Source organism: Rhinopithecus bieti, unplaced genomic scaffold, assembly GCF_001698545.2.
Source record: "Rhinopithecus bieti isolate Rb0 unplaced genomic scaffold, ASM169854v2 scaffold_11273, whole genome shotgun sequence".
Taxonomy (NCBI): domain Eukaryota; kingdom Metazoa; phylum Chordata; class Mammalia; order Primates; family Cercopithecidae; genus Rhinopithecus; species Rhinopithecus bieti.
The window spans coordinates 947,813-963,000 of NW_016806694.1; the positions used below are offsets into that span (position 1 = coordinate 947,813).

The 15,188-nt window shown below is 48.9% G+C and overlaps 1 pseudogene; it reads right to left on the bottom strand.

The window, feature by feature from the left end:
• Positions 1-328: 328 nt before the first annotated feature.
• Positions 329-1,287, bottom strand: LOC108533102 (eukaryotic initiation factor 4A-II pseudogene; annotated as a pseudogene).
• Positions 1,288-15,188: the final 13,901 nt, after the last annotated feature.

A 15,188-nucleotide genomic window follows, 5' to 3' on the forward strand; every position in this document is an offset into this window, starting at 1 on the left:
CGGGCGGATCATGAGGTCAGGATATCGAGACCATCCTGGCTAATACAGTGAAACCCCGTCTCTACTAAAAAATACAAAAAACTAGCCGGGCGACGAGGCGGGCGCCTGTAGTCCCAGCTACTCGGGAGGCTGAGACAGGAGAATGGCGTGAACCCGGGAGGCGGAGCTTGCAGTGAGCTGAGAGCCGGCCACTGCACTCCAGCCTGGGCGGCAGAGCAAGACTCCGTCTCAAAAAAAAAAAAAAAAAAAAAGAAAGAGGCATAATGCAGGTTGTGATCCCCATTCAACAACATTGAGCCCTGCATCCAAAACTATCTCATCCCAGGAATTAAATAAGGTCAGCCACATTCATGGGCATTTCCTCCACTGTAGTAGTGTATAGAAAGTGTCAGTGTCACCAAGAATCATCCTGTCTTCTTCAGTAACAAAGCTTATAGCCACACCTTTCTTCCTAAATCAACCACCTCTGCCAATTCTGCAAATGTCGTTTTCACAATTGGTAGATGGATCATAGTTTATAACCAAAGACACTTATTGCACATCAATCCCAAAAGCCAACAAATCAGTAGTGATCAGAACATGGTTTGACCCTGATTGGAATTCCCTCATGATGACATCTCTCTCCTTCTCGTCCATGTCACCACGCAGAGCAGAAACTGTGAGGTCCGTGGCATGCATTTTCTCAGTCAGCCAGTTGACAGTGTGCTTTGTATTGAGAAAAATAACAGCCTGTGTAATGGTCAGTGTCTCCTACAAGTCACAGAGTATCTCCAACTTCCATTACTCTCTCTCAATATTAATATAAAACGGATTCCTTCAAGGTTCAATTCTGCCTTTTTCACCAGAATTCAAATTGGATCTCTCATGGCCTTTTTGGTCACTTCCACCATATCAGTTGGCACTGTGGCAGAAAGCAACACAACCTGAATACTTGTATTTAATTTTTGGAAAATCTCATTGATTGGATTCTTAAATCCTTGGTTCAACATTTCCTCTGCTTCATCCAAAACAGAAGTTTTGATCCATTTTGGAGAAAATATCTTCTGTTTAACAAAGCAAACACTCTCCCGGGTGCACCAACAACAGCATGCGATGCTTCAGGCTGCAGTTTCTGCCTTTCATTTCGAACATTTGTTCCACCAATGCAAGCAAGACAATGCAGGCTCCCATGTAGTCGGTGCCGGAATTACTGTTTGGATCTTTAATGCAGAAAATACTAGCTCTCTGTCGAATAGCTGGAGGCTTCTCAAAACCATAAGCATAGATGCCCCGAAGAAGAGACTCCTGTTAAGTTCATATCATCAAAGTTATCAACAATCTCATCCCAGGTGCTCTAGATGACACCACCTGAGTCTATTCCCTCTGGGCCGCCATGTTCTCTGTTATAATCCGAGACGTGATTTGGAAAACCACTCAGCACCCAACTGAAAAGACCAATTTTCTTAAAAAACAAAACGTTCTGGGTGACACAAGCACTTATGAGCAGACACAGTTCCTGATCCAACACCACAAGGCAAATCTATGGCCATCACGGGCGGAGAGCACCGCGGCCCGGGGCAGGGTAAGAGGCCCGGCCAGGGCGCTCCTCTGGGGGCTGCCCTGTCGCCTCCCCAACGACCCGTGGAAGGAGGAGGCAGAGCTGCCCGACAGTTGCTGTGCTCCTTGGTCTGAGCAGTCACCGGGCCGCGCGGGTCCGCAGAGGGGTCGGGCTCCGCTGCCTGGTGTGACTGCAGCGGGCCGGGAGGGGAGGGGAGCTCGTCGCAGGGCCCCGCGTCCCCGCGTGCAGCGCAGCACAGCGCAGGGGTGGGAGGAGACGTGGCCTGCAGGCCCAATGCGCACGAGGCACCTCCAGGTCAGCACCGCCGTTACGGAGCTCAGACTCTCTCTGTCCCCGGCTGCGCGGGCCCACGTCGCGGGGATTCTGCAGTGTGCAGCGCCGGCTCGTGGAGCTCCAAGGCGGGCCTTGCGGCCACAGCTCTGCCTGCGCTTCTTTCTGCGCTCCCGGGAAGCCAGCCGCCCGGCGTGGACGAACACGGGGCCTCCCGCACAGCTTGCTGCGCGGACTCCGCCGGTTTGTGGACGGACGCCAGGGTAGGGGAGACCTGATCCGCGTCCTCTGCGCACTGGCGATGTCGGGATCCTGGGAGCTGCGCTCCTCGCGGTGCCCCTGGGACTTCCAGCGCCGGCGGCGCCCATGAACCCCGGAAGAAAGGGTGTTGGCGGAGCGCGCGGTCGCCTTGCGCTCCCGGAGCTCCTCGATAGGTGGCAGGACGCGGGGTCCTCGCCTGGCCAGGCCTGCCAGCTCCTCCAAGGGCTTGCCGCGGTCCCCCGGCGGAGACGGGCTGTTCTTGGAGATCAGGAACTGGACGCGCACGCGGGCAGGTCGGAGTGCGAGGGCTCCTCCTTGGCCAGTCCGATGGCCGCGATCCCCAGGCGCCAGAAGCCTGCCTGGAAGCCGCAGGCCGCGGCTGGCGACCTCAGACGCCCTCCGGAAGGGGCTGCCGAGAGCTGTTCCAGTCGGCCTGCGCCTCTGTGGGCTGCCCCGCCACCCCGGGGTCCGCCGGCTTCGCGTGGCCCTGCTCGGAGGGCAGCACGCTGGCGGCTTCGCGTCTCTGGAGTTTCTTGCGTTGGGAGTGCAGACAACAGAGGCCCTCCGGGACCTCCCCAGGGCCGTGGCGGGCCGGTCTCCTCTAGGGGACCCGAGTTCTGCAAGTCTTGCGCGCTGCCGCCGCTCTGGCCCTCCGTGGGAAACCCACACTGGGCGGCAGGAGCAGCGTGGACTCGGGGCCGCCGCACAGCTGAGCGCAGGGATCTCCTGCTGGGCGTCCTCCGCCTCCTCCGGGTCCGCTGCCTCCTTGGTGCGGGGGTGGATGCCCTTGCGCCCCTCCCAGAAGCAGCTCGTGCCGATGCAGTGGAGCGTGGTGAAGAGCTAGTCGGGCCCCACTCGCGACTGGCAAGTCCCCGGGGGCGAGCCATACCGCGCCTGCAGCCTGGGAGGCGACTAGACCGGGCAGGAGTGCAGCGCGGGCCCGCTCCCGCCTCCGCCCACTCTCTGGGCCTCACCCGGCCTCCCCCAACCTGCAGCCTCCGTTCGCCCGGGGACGCTGGGCCTCCCCGTCTGCCAAGAAGCGGGCTCCTATGTAGGAATAATATTAATCGATGCAACTATCTGTAGGGTTGTGGATTAAAATGTTAATACACTTCAAGTACTTGAAACAGTTTCTGACATAGTAAGAGTTGAAGGCATATTGGCTGTTATTATTAAGAAAAATTCTGTAGAATTCATATGAGGAGAGTTCTATAAGCCCTGCACTCTGCACAGATGATTGGAACAAATGGAAAGGAAGATTAAATACTGTAAAGGCAATTTCCCCCAAAATAATCTATATGTTTAAAAGAGTTTCGACCAACAAGATTTTGGTGGACTTTTAAAATTTATTCTAAAGTACATTTAGATAAATAAAATTTGTACATATTAGCTAGAATGAAAAAATAGTATTGGCCGGGTGTGGTGGCTCTCGCCTGTAATCCCAGCACTTTGGGAGGCCGAAGCAGGCAAATCACTTGAGGTCAGGAGTTTGAGACCAACCTGGCCAACATGGCGAAACGCCATCTCTACTAAAAATGCAAAAATTAGCCAGGCGTGGTGGCAGGCGTCTGTAATCCCAGTTACTCGGGAGGCTGAGGCAGGAGAATCGCTTGAACCCGGGAGGCAGAGGTTTCAGTGAGCCAAGATTGCACCACTGCACCCCAGCCTGGGTGACAGTGGGAGACTCAGTCTCAACAAAACCAAAAACAAACAAACAAAAAACCCATAAAACAGAAGGCACTCGTGTCTGGGACTTTTTTCTTTTCTTCTTTTTTTTTTTACACGGAGTCTTGCTTTGTTGCCCAGGCTGCTGGAGTGCAGTGGCCAGATGGCTCACTGCAACCTCTGCCTCCCAGATTCAAACTATTCTCCTGCCTCAGCCTCCTTAGTAACTGGAACTACAGGCGCCCGCCACCACACCCAGCTAATTTTTTGTATTTTTAGTAGAGACAGGGTTTCACCGGGTTAGCCAGGATGGTCTCGATCTCCTGACCCCGTGATCCACCTGCGACGGGCTCCCGAAGTGCTGGGATTACAGGCGTGAACCACCGCACCTGGCTGGATTTATGTTTGATAGAGATGTGAACACAATGATTTCTGACAGTAGATTTACTGAAAATGAACTGGTGCTCCTCATCCCTATAATAGCAGAGTACCTTCTAAGCCCAGATATTCACTCATCCCCACACAGTACTGCAATATAACGTGAATAAGAGTGTTAATAGCGAAGGTCTGTCTTTTTTTTTTTTTGAGATGGAGTCTCGCTCTGTCGCCCTGGCTGGAGTGCAGTGGCCGGATCTCAGCTCACTGCAAGCTCTGCCTCCCGGGTTTACACCATTCTCCTGCCTCAGCCTACCGAGTAGCTGGGACTACAGGCGCCCGCCACCTCGCCCGGCTAGTTTTTTGTATTTTTTTAGTAGAGACGGGGTTTCACCGTATTAGTCAGGATGGTCTCGATCTCCTGACCTCGTGATCCGCCCGTCTCGGCCTCCCAAAGTGCTGGGATTACAGGCTTGAGCCACCGCGCCCGGCCGCGAAGGTCTTTCTTGGCCACTAAAGTCCTGTGTCCAGTTCTCTCCTTTGATGAAGCAATGAATTCTTAGAATAACAACTATAAAAAGACCTTTAAGGTATAACAAAATGGTATTTTATATCCAAAACATGTTGAAAATTAGGACTAGAAATATAAAGGAATTAGCCGGGCGCGGTGGCTCACGCCTGTAATCCCAGCACTTTAGGAGGCCGAGACGGGGGGATCACAAGGTCAGGAGATCGAGACCACCCTGGCTAACACGGTGAAACCCCGTCTCTACTAAAAATACAAAAATTTAGCCAGGTGTGGTGGCAGGTCCCTGTGGTCCCAGCTACCCAGGAGGCTTGCAGTGAGCCAAGATCACGCCACTGCACTCCAGCCTGGGCAACAGAGTGAGACTCTGTCTCAAAACAACAACAACAAAAGAAATATAAGGAATTACATATCTTTTTAAAACATCTTTCTGAGGGCAGGGAATATGCATTCCTAAAAAATGCCAACATTCTTGATTCTTCTGTATTTTTCAGTGCCACCTTGCTTTTTATATGTTGCATGTGGCAAACAGGAAAACCGCAACTTCATGTCTTTTCCCAGCCCCACTATAGATGACATTGGTGTCATGAGATCAGGCTCTATCATTTGAAATGAATTAACTTCTAAAAGTTTTAGTTAAAATTTCAAATCTCAAGTAAATCAAATCTTGATTAGAACAATATAACTTATAATTTGAAATCAGTGTTACTGAACAATGGCGTTCCTGGGGGTGGTAAGGAGTCTTTGTGAATGCACCACAGCTCTGGCAGTCTTCCTGGCGTGGGCCGCTGACATCAGGGCAGCGTTTAACAGGGGAATTAAGGAGCTCGGCAGTGCGGGAATTACTTCTGTGACATCATCTATGTTATGCTGCCAGTAAATGTTCTGAAAAACTCTGCTTCAGAAAAGCTATGTCTGAATGAGAGAAGTCAGTTTTCCAAACTAATTCTCACCAACTCCTGCCCTCAAACAACCTAACCTTGTAAAGCAGAGAGTAACATACAAGTAGTCTTTGCAAGGCGGTGTCACTGAGAATTCATGCTGAAAGCATTGTCTGTTTGTCCTGTGCTTTAAACACAGACATAAAGTGGATATGTTAGCTAGGTGGTCTGTAATTATGAATCCAGAAGCTTATATTTTCTTTCTCTCCCTTCCTCTCTTCTTCTTTACTTCCCTCCCTCCCTCCTCCCTCCCTCCTTCCCTCCTTCCCTCCTTCCTTCCTTCCTTCCGTCCTTCCTTCCTTCCTTCCTTCCGTCCTTCCTTCCTGTCTGTCTCTTTTCTCTTCCTTGGAAAAACATTAGAAAGACAAAACTGCTAGCATAAAGTTTTCATTTGAAAGCTGATCCTAGAGTCTAAAAACCCAGGATGGGTAAAGACTTAAAATTTGAGCGATTTTAAAATCCATGTAACGAAGAAACAATCACTGTTCGCTCTCATAATGTGTGAAAAATTTCTTTCCCGCTTGTAAAAGATAAAAAATTAGGTTTATTTATTTATTTTATTTTATTTTTTGAGACGGAATCTTGCCCTGTCGCCCAGGTTGGAGCGCAGTGGCACGATCTCAGCTCCCTGCAACCTCCACCTCCGAGTCTCAGCCTCCTGAGTAGCTGGGACTACCAGCACCTGCCGCCATGCCTGGCTAATATTTGTATTTTTAGTAGAGACAGGGTTTCACCATATTGATCAGGCTGGTCTTGAACTCCTGACCTCAGGTGATCCGCCTGTCTCGGCCTCCCAAAGTGCTGGGATTACAGGCATGAGCCACTGCGCTCAGCCAAAAAAATTAGCTTTAAACAATCCCAAGCTGCCCACAAGCAGTCCCTTAAGCCACATATTTTTGTTAATTAAATCATTACTTTCATTTTAAAACATTCCCAAAAATGTTGTAGGAAGCATCAGTACAGCATTTTCCACAATCCAGATTCTGAATCCTTTGTTTAAAAAAAGTCATTACATATTTCCTGGAACTGTTATTTTAAAAAGTCATCCCTATCTATTTTGGCAAACCTTGTAAAAACATTAGCCTTCCTTAGAATAGCATTTTAAAAGTTAGTCTCAGAGCTTAGCCGGAGAGAGTCAAGGATTCAAGAGCCTATGAAGCAAATCTAGAGCTAAAAGAGTATTACTAAAAAATAAGCATTCGAAGTTATTTTTAGTGGATGAGAACGGTGTGTTCCCGAACTTCCCTTTCTATATTTTATAAGCCATTACTGTACATTTACTAACAGTCTGGCTAAACAGAGTGCTGGGGTACCCCTGGCTGGAAGGCACAAGGCTGTCTACATTTGCTCCCTCCCCCAGCAGTGGTAATAAGAACAACCCCTCGCTGGGGTGAATGGATGGAAAAAGTCACCATTCAGTGACTGCTGCAGGTAGAACTCAGCCTTTAGACGCAGGTGCTCTGCCTCGGAAGCCTGCTTTGTGCCGCCTTTGTAACATGTTCCAAGCCCCCGCTGGGCCTGGCTGACTGGGTGGGTACCCCAGGTCCAGACCAGGACTCTAGGGGTTTCTGTACCCATTTCTGTCCTTCAGAGCACACTCTGACCCTCTGCTTCCCACCCTGAGTGCAGATCCACAGCCCAAAGTGCTGGCCAGGGCTGGAGGGGTGGGAAGAGGGTGGGGAAGACTCCCTGTCCCAGAGGGTACGAGTCCATGCAAGCTCTTACTGGCACAATGCTTCTCCCGCTGAATCTCAAGTGGCCGGGCCACCAGAGTGTCGCCGACACACTGGCCATGGTGACTCTCGATTGCCTCAGGTTCCTGGCCAGCTCAGAGCACTGAGTTACTGACGGGCATGTGTGCGGACCAGCGTGGCCCATCTGGGTGCGATGCTGCCAATGGGCCACAGCACCCGAGGACAGCGGGGGTGGCCTAAGTGTCCTGTACCCTGTGCCCCTGCCTCTGGCACCCAAAGGGGTCGCTTCGGCCCCTCTGCAGGCCGCATGCTGTGTCCTCTGAGGACGTGTGTGACCTTTGCTATCCACTGCTCATGGGACCTGCAGTCGTCCTCTCTTGCCTCCAGTCAATGTGACCATCTCTCATTTTACCTGGTCAGGCTTAAGTCCTTCAGGATGAGTTTCTGGCTTGCTGGGAAGGTGTGGGCTCCTTGCTACCCACCACTGCACTGGTGGCAGGGTGTGGACAGCAGGTTGGGCTCAACCTGGAGAGAGATCACCTTCTAAGACTGCAGTGATTATGCTAAAGAGTTCAAGGAAAGACGTGGATGGAAGATTCTGTTCTACCTTCATGCTATAAAATCCCAAGTAGTGAATTTACAATGACCAGAAGAAGCACCAGCCTTTGTATTCTCCTGCATCCTACCGGTAGGACTGGCATTGGTGAACATCAAGGAAGCCCAGAAGCAGCTTTGAGAGCATCAGCAGAAGCCAGCATGCATGGCAGCAAGCGATGCTGCAGCCTCACGAGTGGGGATGCCACCAGTGGGGTATAAGTCCCAGGCAGCTGCAGAGATAGGAAGGTCGACACTGCTTCAGCACAAACGAGTTCCTGAGAGCCACAGCATCGGCAGTGCTGATAGCTTTGCTACCATTTCCTCCTGGAGATACGACTTTAGCCGGGAGAGGCACTTGACAATAAAAAAGCAAGAAGCGATGGTGCCTGGATACTACAGAGAACCTTCATGTGCATTGGCTGGATGGTAAAATACAGAAATCCCTCTTATCTCTCTATTATTCTAAATCCATTATGATTTATCAATAAATCTATATATATCATGTGGACCTATGAATATTGCAATGCATTTTAAAAACAAGTTGTTTACACATTTGTATTAGAACAAGCTGTGTGTATTTGTCCAGGATGCTGCATACCAGGAGTAGTCCCGGTGTTCAAGGCTGACTTGTATTTCCAGACTCGGTTGCCCTAGTCACACAGAGCACGCTGCCAATTGGAAGGGGATGGGTCCGGTGTCTCTGTAAGGAAACTGGAAAACCGGTTATCCAAATGCTCTTAATTGTACTGTTATTTATTTATTTTTGAGGGGGTGGTTTTGTATATTTTTTGAGACAGAATCTTGCCTGTTGCTCAGGCTGGAGTGCAGTGGTGCAATCTCAGCTCACTGCAACATCCACCTCATGGGTTCAAGCAATTCTCACGCCCCAACCTCCCCAGTAGCTGGGATTATGAGCCCATGCCACCATACCTGGCTGATTTTTGTGTTTTTAATAGAGACAGAGTTACCCCATCTTGGCCAGTCTGGTGTCCAACTCCTGATCTCAAGTGATCTGCCCACCTCGGCCTCTCAAAGTGCTGGGATTACAGGCCTGAGCACCCAGCCCTGTACTGTTATTCTAATAGTGAAAAGTTGGAAACAATCTAAACGTCCAACAACAGGGGATTGAATAAATACATTGCAGCAGGACATTTAAATGAAACTACTAAAACACAAGCCTAGGCCATGTGTGGCGGCTTATACCTATAATCCCAGCACTTTGGGAGGCTGAGGCAAGAGGATTACTTGAGGCCAAGAGTTCAACACAGCCTGGGCAATATAGGGAGACCCTGTCTCTACAAAAAAAAAAAAACTAAACTAAAAAATTAGCAGGACTGTAGCTTCAACCACTCAGGAGGTTGAGGAGGGAGGATATCTTAAACCGGGGAGGTCAAAGCTGCCGTAAGCTGTGATTGTGCCACTGCACTCCAGCCTAAGGGCCAGAGTGAGATCATGTCTCAAAATAACAACAACAACAATAATAAATTAACCTTAGCTTATCACAACATCTTTTAAATTTAAATTTTTAGATATAGAGTCTTGCTTTGTCGCCCAGGCTGGTGTACAGTGGCATGGTCATGGCTCACTGCAGACTCGACCTCCTGGGCTAAAGCAACCGTTGTGCCTCAGCCTCCCAAGTAGCTGGGACTGTAGGTGCACAATCATCTCATGCAGTGAGCTGAGATCGTGCCACTGCACGCTCCACCTCCCGGGTTTACGCCATTCTCCTGCCTCAGTCTCCCGAGTAGCTGAGACTACAGGCATCTGCCACCTCGCCCGGCTAGTTTTTTGTATTTTTTAGTAGAGACGGGGTTTCACCATGTTAGCCAGGATGGTCTCCATCTCCTGACCTCATGATCCGCCCGTCTCGGCCTCCCAAAGTGCTGGGATTACAGGCTTGAGCCACCGCGCCCGGCCTTCTTTTCTTTTCTTTTCTTTTCTTTTCTTTTCTTTTCTTTTCTTTTTCTTTTCTTTCTTTTCTTTTCTTTTCTATTCTTTTTCTTTTCTTTCTTTTCTTTTCTTTTTTCAAGACAGGGTCCCACTCTGTCATTCAGGCTGGAGGGCAGTGGTACAATCATGGCACGCTGCAGCCTCCATTTGCTAGGCTCAAGGGATCCTCCTGCCTCAGCCTTCTGAGTAGTTGAGATTACAAGTGTGCACCGCAACACCCAACTGGATGGATTTCTTTTTTCTTTTTCTTTTTCTTTTCCTTTTTTAAGACTGAGTTTCACTTTTGTTGCCCAGGCTAGAGTGCAATGGCGCCATCTCAGCTCACCGCAACCTCTGCCTCCCAGGTTCAAGCGATTCTCCTGCCTCAGCCTCCCGCGTAGCTGGGATTATACGCATGCACCACCACACCTGGCTAATTTTATATTTTTAGTAGAGACGGGGTTTCTCCATGTTGGTCAGGCTGGTTGCGAACTCCTGACCTCAGGTGATCCGTCCGCCTTGGCCTCCCAAAGTACTGGGATTACAGGAGTGAGCTACCGCGCCCGGCCTGGATGTCTTCATATTTACAGTGTACCTCCTACACTCTGATGCACACTTCTTACCAAGGCAGCCAGAGGACTTGCGACTTCCCGCCTACCAGGTCCAGTTAACATGACATCCTCAAACAGTGGGCTGATGTGACATTCTGCAGATTCCAAGAAGATCAAGACCCTGGTGGGCTATGTTGTGACAGAAAGTAGAGGTTCTGGGGCAAGACAGTGAGTGTGATGAATGTTGTTAATTCCAAGTAAAAACTAACTATTTTGATCCTCTTTATCGGCGGATGTTGAGAAGTATGATATTAATGGTTCAGTAGCCACATAACACAACAAGCTTTGAAAACTATGTTGATTGTTCATACCACATACCACAATGTTCAGTCCATGCTACAGTCCATACCACCTATGATTGGGGCTTTATTTATTTATTTATATATTTTTTGAGATGGAGTCTCGCTCTGTTGTCCAGGCTGGAGTGCAGTGGCTTGATCTCGGCTCACGACAACCTCTGCCTCCCAGGTTCAAGTGATTCTCTTGCCTCAGCCTTCTGAGCAGCTGGGACTACAGGCGTGCACCACCACGCCCGGCTAATTTTTGTATTTTTTAGTAGAGACGGGTTTTCACTATGTTGGCCAGGCTGGTCTCGAACTCCTGACCTCGTGATCCACCCGCCTCGGCCTCCCAATGTGCTGGGATTACAGGCGTGAGCCACCGCGCCCGGGCTATTTATTCATTCATTTATTTATTTTGGAGACAAAGTCTCAGTCTGTCACCCAGGCTGGAGTGCAGTGGCGTGATCTCTGCTCACTGCAACCTCCGTCTCCCAAGTTCAAGCAATTCTCCTGCCTCAAACTTCAGAGTAGCTGGGACTACAGGTGCATGCCACCACACCCAGCTAATTTTTGTATTTTTAGTAGAGACGGGGTTTCACCGTGATGGCCAGGCTGGTCTCAAACTCCTGACCTCAGGTGATCCGCCTGCCTCAACCTCCCAAAGTGCTGGGATTACAGGTGTGAGCCACCACACCCAGCAGGGCTCCATTTAGTTAGGGGTACAGTAGTCCACCCTTATCTGCCACGATCCATGTAATTTTTGTAAGCACCACTTAGGTAAACTGAAGGGACCGCCACCCTCCACCTTTAAAGTTGCTTATGGTGGTGCTAATCTCTGCAATTCCTTCTAGCATTGCTTCTGATTTTTCAGGGACTTCTCCCCTATGTCTTCTCCCAATGTCTACACGTCAATAAATCATTGTAAGGTTTCTGCCAACTACTAGGTATCTATCTATCCTAATTATACATGTGGGAGCTGAGAAAATAACGACAGGCCATGTTCCTGGACCCAGTGGACCCACTGCAGGGTATACTTGGGTCAGAACTCGATGTATCATCTGCCCTTCAAAAGCCCTGAGTATAACTGGAGGAACATACTGGGATTTCAGGTCCCATGGTATCTGAAGTTTCAACTCAGATTTTCTATCCATTTCCTTGGCACCATTGGGCTGCTAGGTGGCTGTAGGTTCTATTGATGAAGGACTAGGGTAATATTTTTCATCTGTACTTTTAGTGGTGGTGCAGAGTCTTTCATTACAGAGAACTGGCAGGCTTCCCTTCAATCAATGTGCATTAGGTCTGTGAACTGACAGATCTAGCTTTGGAAACTGAATGAAGGATTGTGATTTTCCATTGCAGTGGCTAATTTCAAACTTCAGCTTCACAGCACTTCTTTTTTTTTTTTTTTTTCAAATTGTCCAAGTCAAGTCACAACCTAATTGTTGTTCACCCATCTCAGCCCCTGGAACAGAGCTCACAGATCCTAGCAGGTCACAGCAGCCTAACTGCCATGCTGGCCTTGCTGCTCATGATAGCGACTTCCTTCCCCTTCTGCTGCTGCCTCCCTTCTGTGATTGCAGAATCCCATCATGCCCATTGATACCTGGCATCCATTGGCAGCATCTTCCACTGGCTGGCTCTGGCCTACAAAGCGCACTTCCTACCAAGCTTCTCAAAGATGATCAAGCCTCCCTCTCCAGTAGGTCTTTGCACTTTATGAAGGGAGTCTCCTCTGAGTTTTCCCAAAGAGCACAGCCAGGAAGTGGGTTCTCTGATCGCACACACTAAGCCTATTCTAATGTCTAATTTCCCTGAGCTCTTCTAGTATTCTGCCAAGGAAATTAAAGCATCCTCACCTCATTCACTGTAGGGCATCATCCTGCCCAAGCTTCAGGAAACTATCCGAGCAGTGGATGAGAAGTGGGTTCAGATGCCCTCACTAGGACTCCCAAACCAAGGGGTATATTCCTATATCAATAAATCCTCCTCTACTCATCCTTATATTTGCCTCTTTCTTGGCCCAACACCTTAAGCTTTATAATTGCCCATTTTCCTCTTCTTCTTGTTGGTCCACATGAGCCAGATCTTACAATTCTTTGGATACATAAGATTTCTGCCTGGAGTTTGGACTGTGTTTCCTGCCCAAGCTGTGTCGGAATCAGACCCTACTTCTCGGTATAGAGGTCACAAGTGGTGGCAGGCGGTGCTCTCGAGAAGCACAGCATCGTTTGAGACGCTTTCTCATGTGAGGGCTTCTGTGAATCTAGTAAGAATGGGGGTGTGCATCTGCTGGCCCGGGGGAGCCAAAAAACTTGGGGTTGCAAGGTTCTCAGGCTGGTCTAAGTCCACCCAGGTATTTCTCAAGTCAATGATTTGAGGACAAGACTACTTGTGACTGTGCGTTCAGGCTCCTTTGTATCTCTGTTTTCCTAATAACCCAGTGCTGTGCCTGATTTTCATCTGCACACTCTATGAGTAAGATGAGCGTCTCCTTGAATGTGGTTATGGAGCCCCTTTGCTTCCACACCTGCCTCAAGCTGACAGTTGTGGGCAGAAACCTGTTTCACTTTTTTTTTTTTGAAGACTTTCGGAGCATTTAACAAAGACCAGGAATCTCCAAAATCGTTATAGTTCCCCTCGCCCTAATACCACTTAGGTGCCAGAGCTGCCACACAGCCCAATGCTTTACCTTCCCCCTGCACCTCATCCCAAGCCACCAAGGTGAGATCCTTAGCAATCGTGATGTTGCCAGATGCCACTCACTCCAGTCTTGTGTTTCTTAGCTCTGTGTTTCCCAGCTCCAAAATCCCATCCTGAGAATCTGCCTCCTAGGCCCATGTCTGTGACTAATTACCTTAGCCTGAGTTCCCTGAAAGCAGACTCTAAGAGCAAAGCTTGTATGCAAGGACTTTTTTTGGGAAAGTGCTTCTAGAGCGCGTCAGTGCAGGGAAGGGGGATGAACAGGTGAGGAGGAAAAGCAAACATGAGAAAGCCTTCTCACGTCCATCACCAGGCACAAATGATGCTTGTTCACACTGGGACTTTCTTCTTTCTTTTCTTTTTCTCTTTTTTTTTTTTTTAAGACAGAGTCTCACTCTGTCGCCCAGGCTGGAGTGCAATGGCGTGATCTTGGCTCACTGCAACCTCCGCCTCCTGGGTTCAAGCCATTCTCCTGCCTCAGCCTCCTAAGTAGCTGGGATTACAGGTGCCTGCCACCACACTCGGCTAATTTTTGTATTTTTAGTAGAGACGGGATTTCACCATGTTGGTCAAGCTGGCCTCTAACTCCTGACCTTAGGTGATCCACCCTCCTTGACCTCCCAAAGTGCTGGGATTACAGGCGTGAGTCATCGCGCCCGGCCCCCACTGGGACTTTCTAAGGAGCCTTAAGAAGTGCAACTGAGAATCGGCCACCTGGAGGCTCAGTGCAGTGGCTCACATCTATAATCCCAGCAACTTTGGGAGGCCGTGGCAGGAATATCCCTTGAGTTCATGACTTCAAGACCAGCCTGGGCAACATAGTGAGACCTTATCTCTACAAAAAAACTTGTATTAAATTAGCTGGACATGTTGGCATGCACCTGTAGTCCCAGCTACTCGGGAGGCTGAGGTGGGAGGATCACTTGAGCCCAGAAGGTCAAGGCTGCAGTGAGCCATGATCACACCATTGCCCTCCAGCGTGGGCAACAGAGCAAGACCTTGTTTCAAAACAAAACAAAACAAAAGCAAAACAAAACAACATCAAATAATTGCCTGCCTGGGGTGTGAAAGGGGAAATCCACATCGGTGAAGAGTGATGCCATTGGTGCTAACTCCTGTGCACATCTGAGTTAAGAATGTTTGAATGACTGGTGTGTTCGTTTAAGTGTTGCAAGTTACGGCATCAGAGAAGCCCCAGAGCGGACAGGAAAAGGTGCTCAGAGATGATGGTTCATATGGCTGTGAATTCATTAAGATTCAGGGATTTGAATGTGTCTCCTCATGACAAGAATATACAATGTACTTCATGTAAATTTTTCTAGTCAAAGAAATGTTACTTAAAACTGTCTGAACTCTGTTTCACCTGGGAGAAAGTATGTTTTTGCAACAACATCAATTCTTTTGTGTTTTTTATTAACATGATAGTATTTCATTTTAGAAGCAGCCTGATATGTACTTAAGCATAAAATAGTAAGAAGTGGGAAGTAGCTGTGGATAAAAAGAAACCAGGCCAAGTGCAGTGGCGCATGCCTGTAATCCCAGCACGTGGGGAGGGCAAGGGAGGAGCGTGGCTCGAGCCCAGGAATTCAAGACCAGCCTGGGCAATATAGTAGGACTCTATTAATTATTTTTATTTTAAAAAAGAAAGCAAAAGAAAAAACAGTGAAGTACATTTGACATTCTGTTAAGAAAATTGCAACTACCAGAGTTAATAGGGATGTGGGCAAGCATACAGTTCTAAATTGCTGCCTATAGCATTATGCTGGTTCTGTTCTTTCAT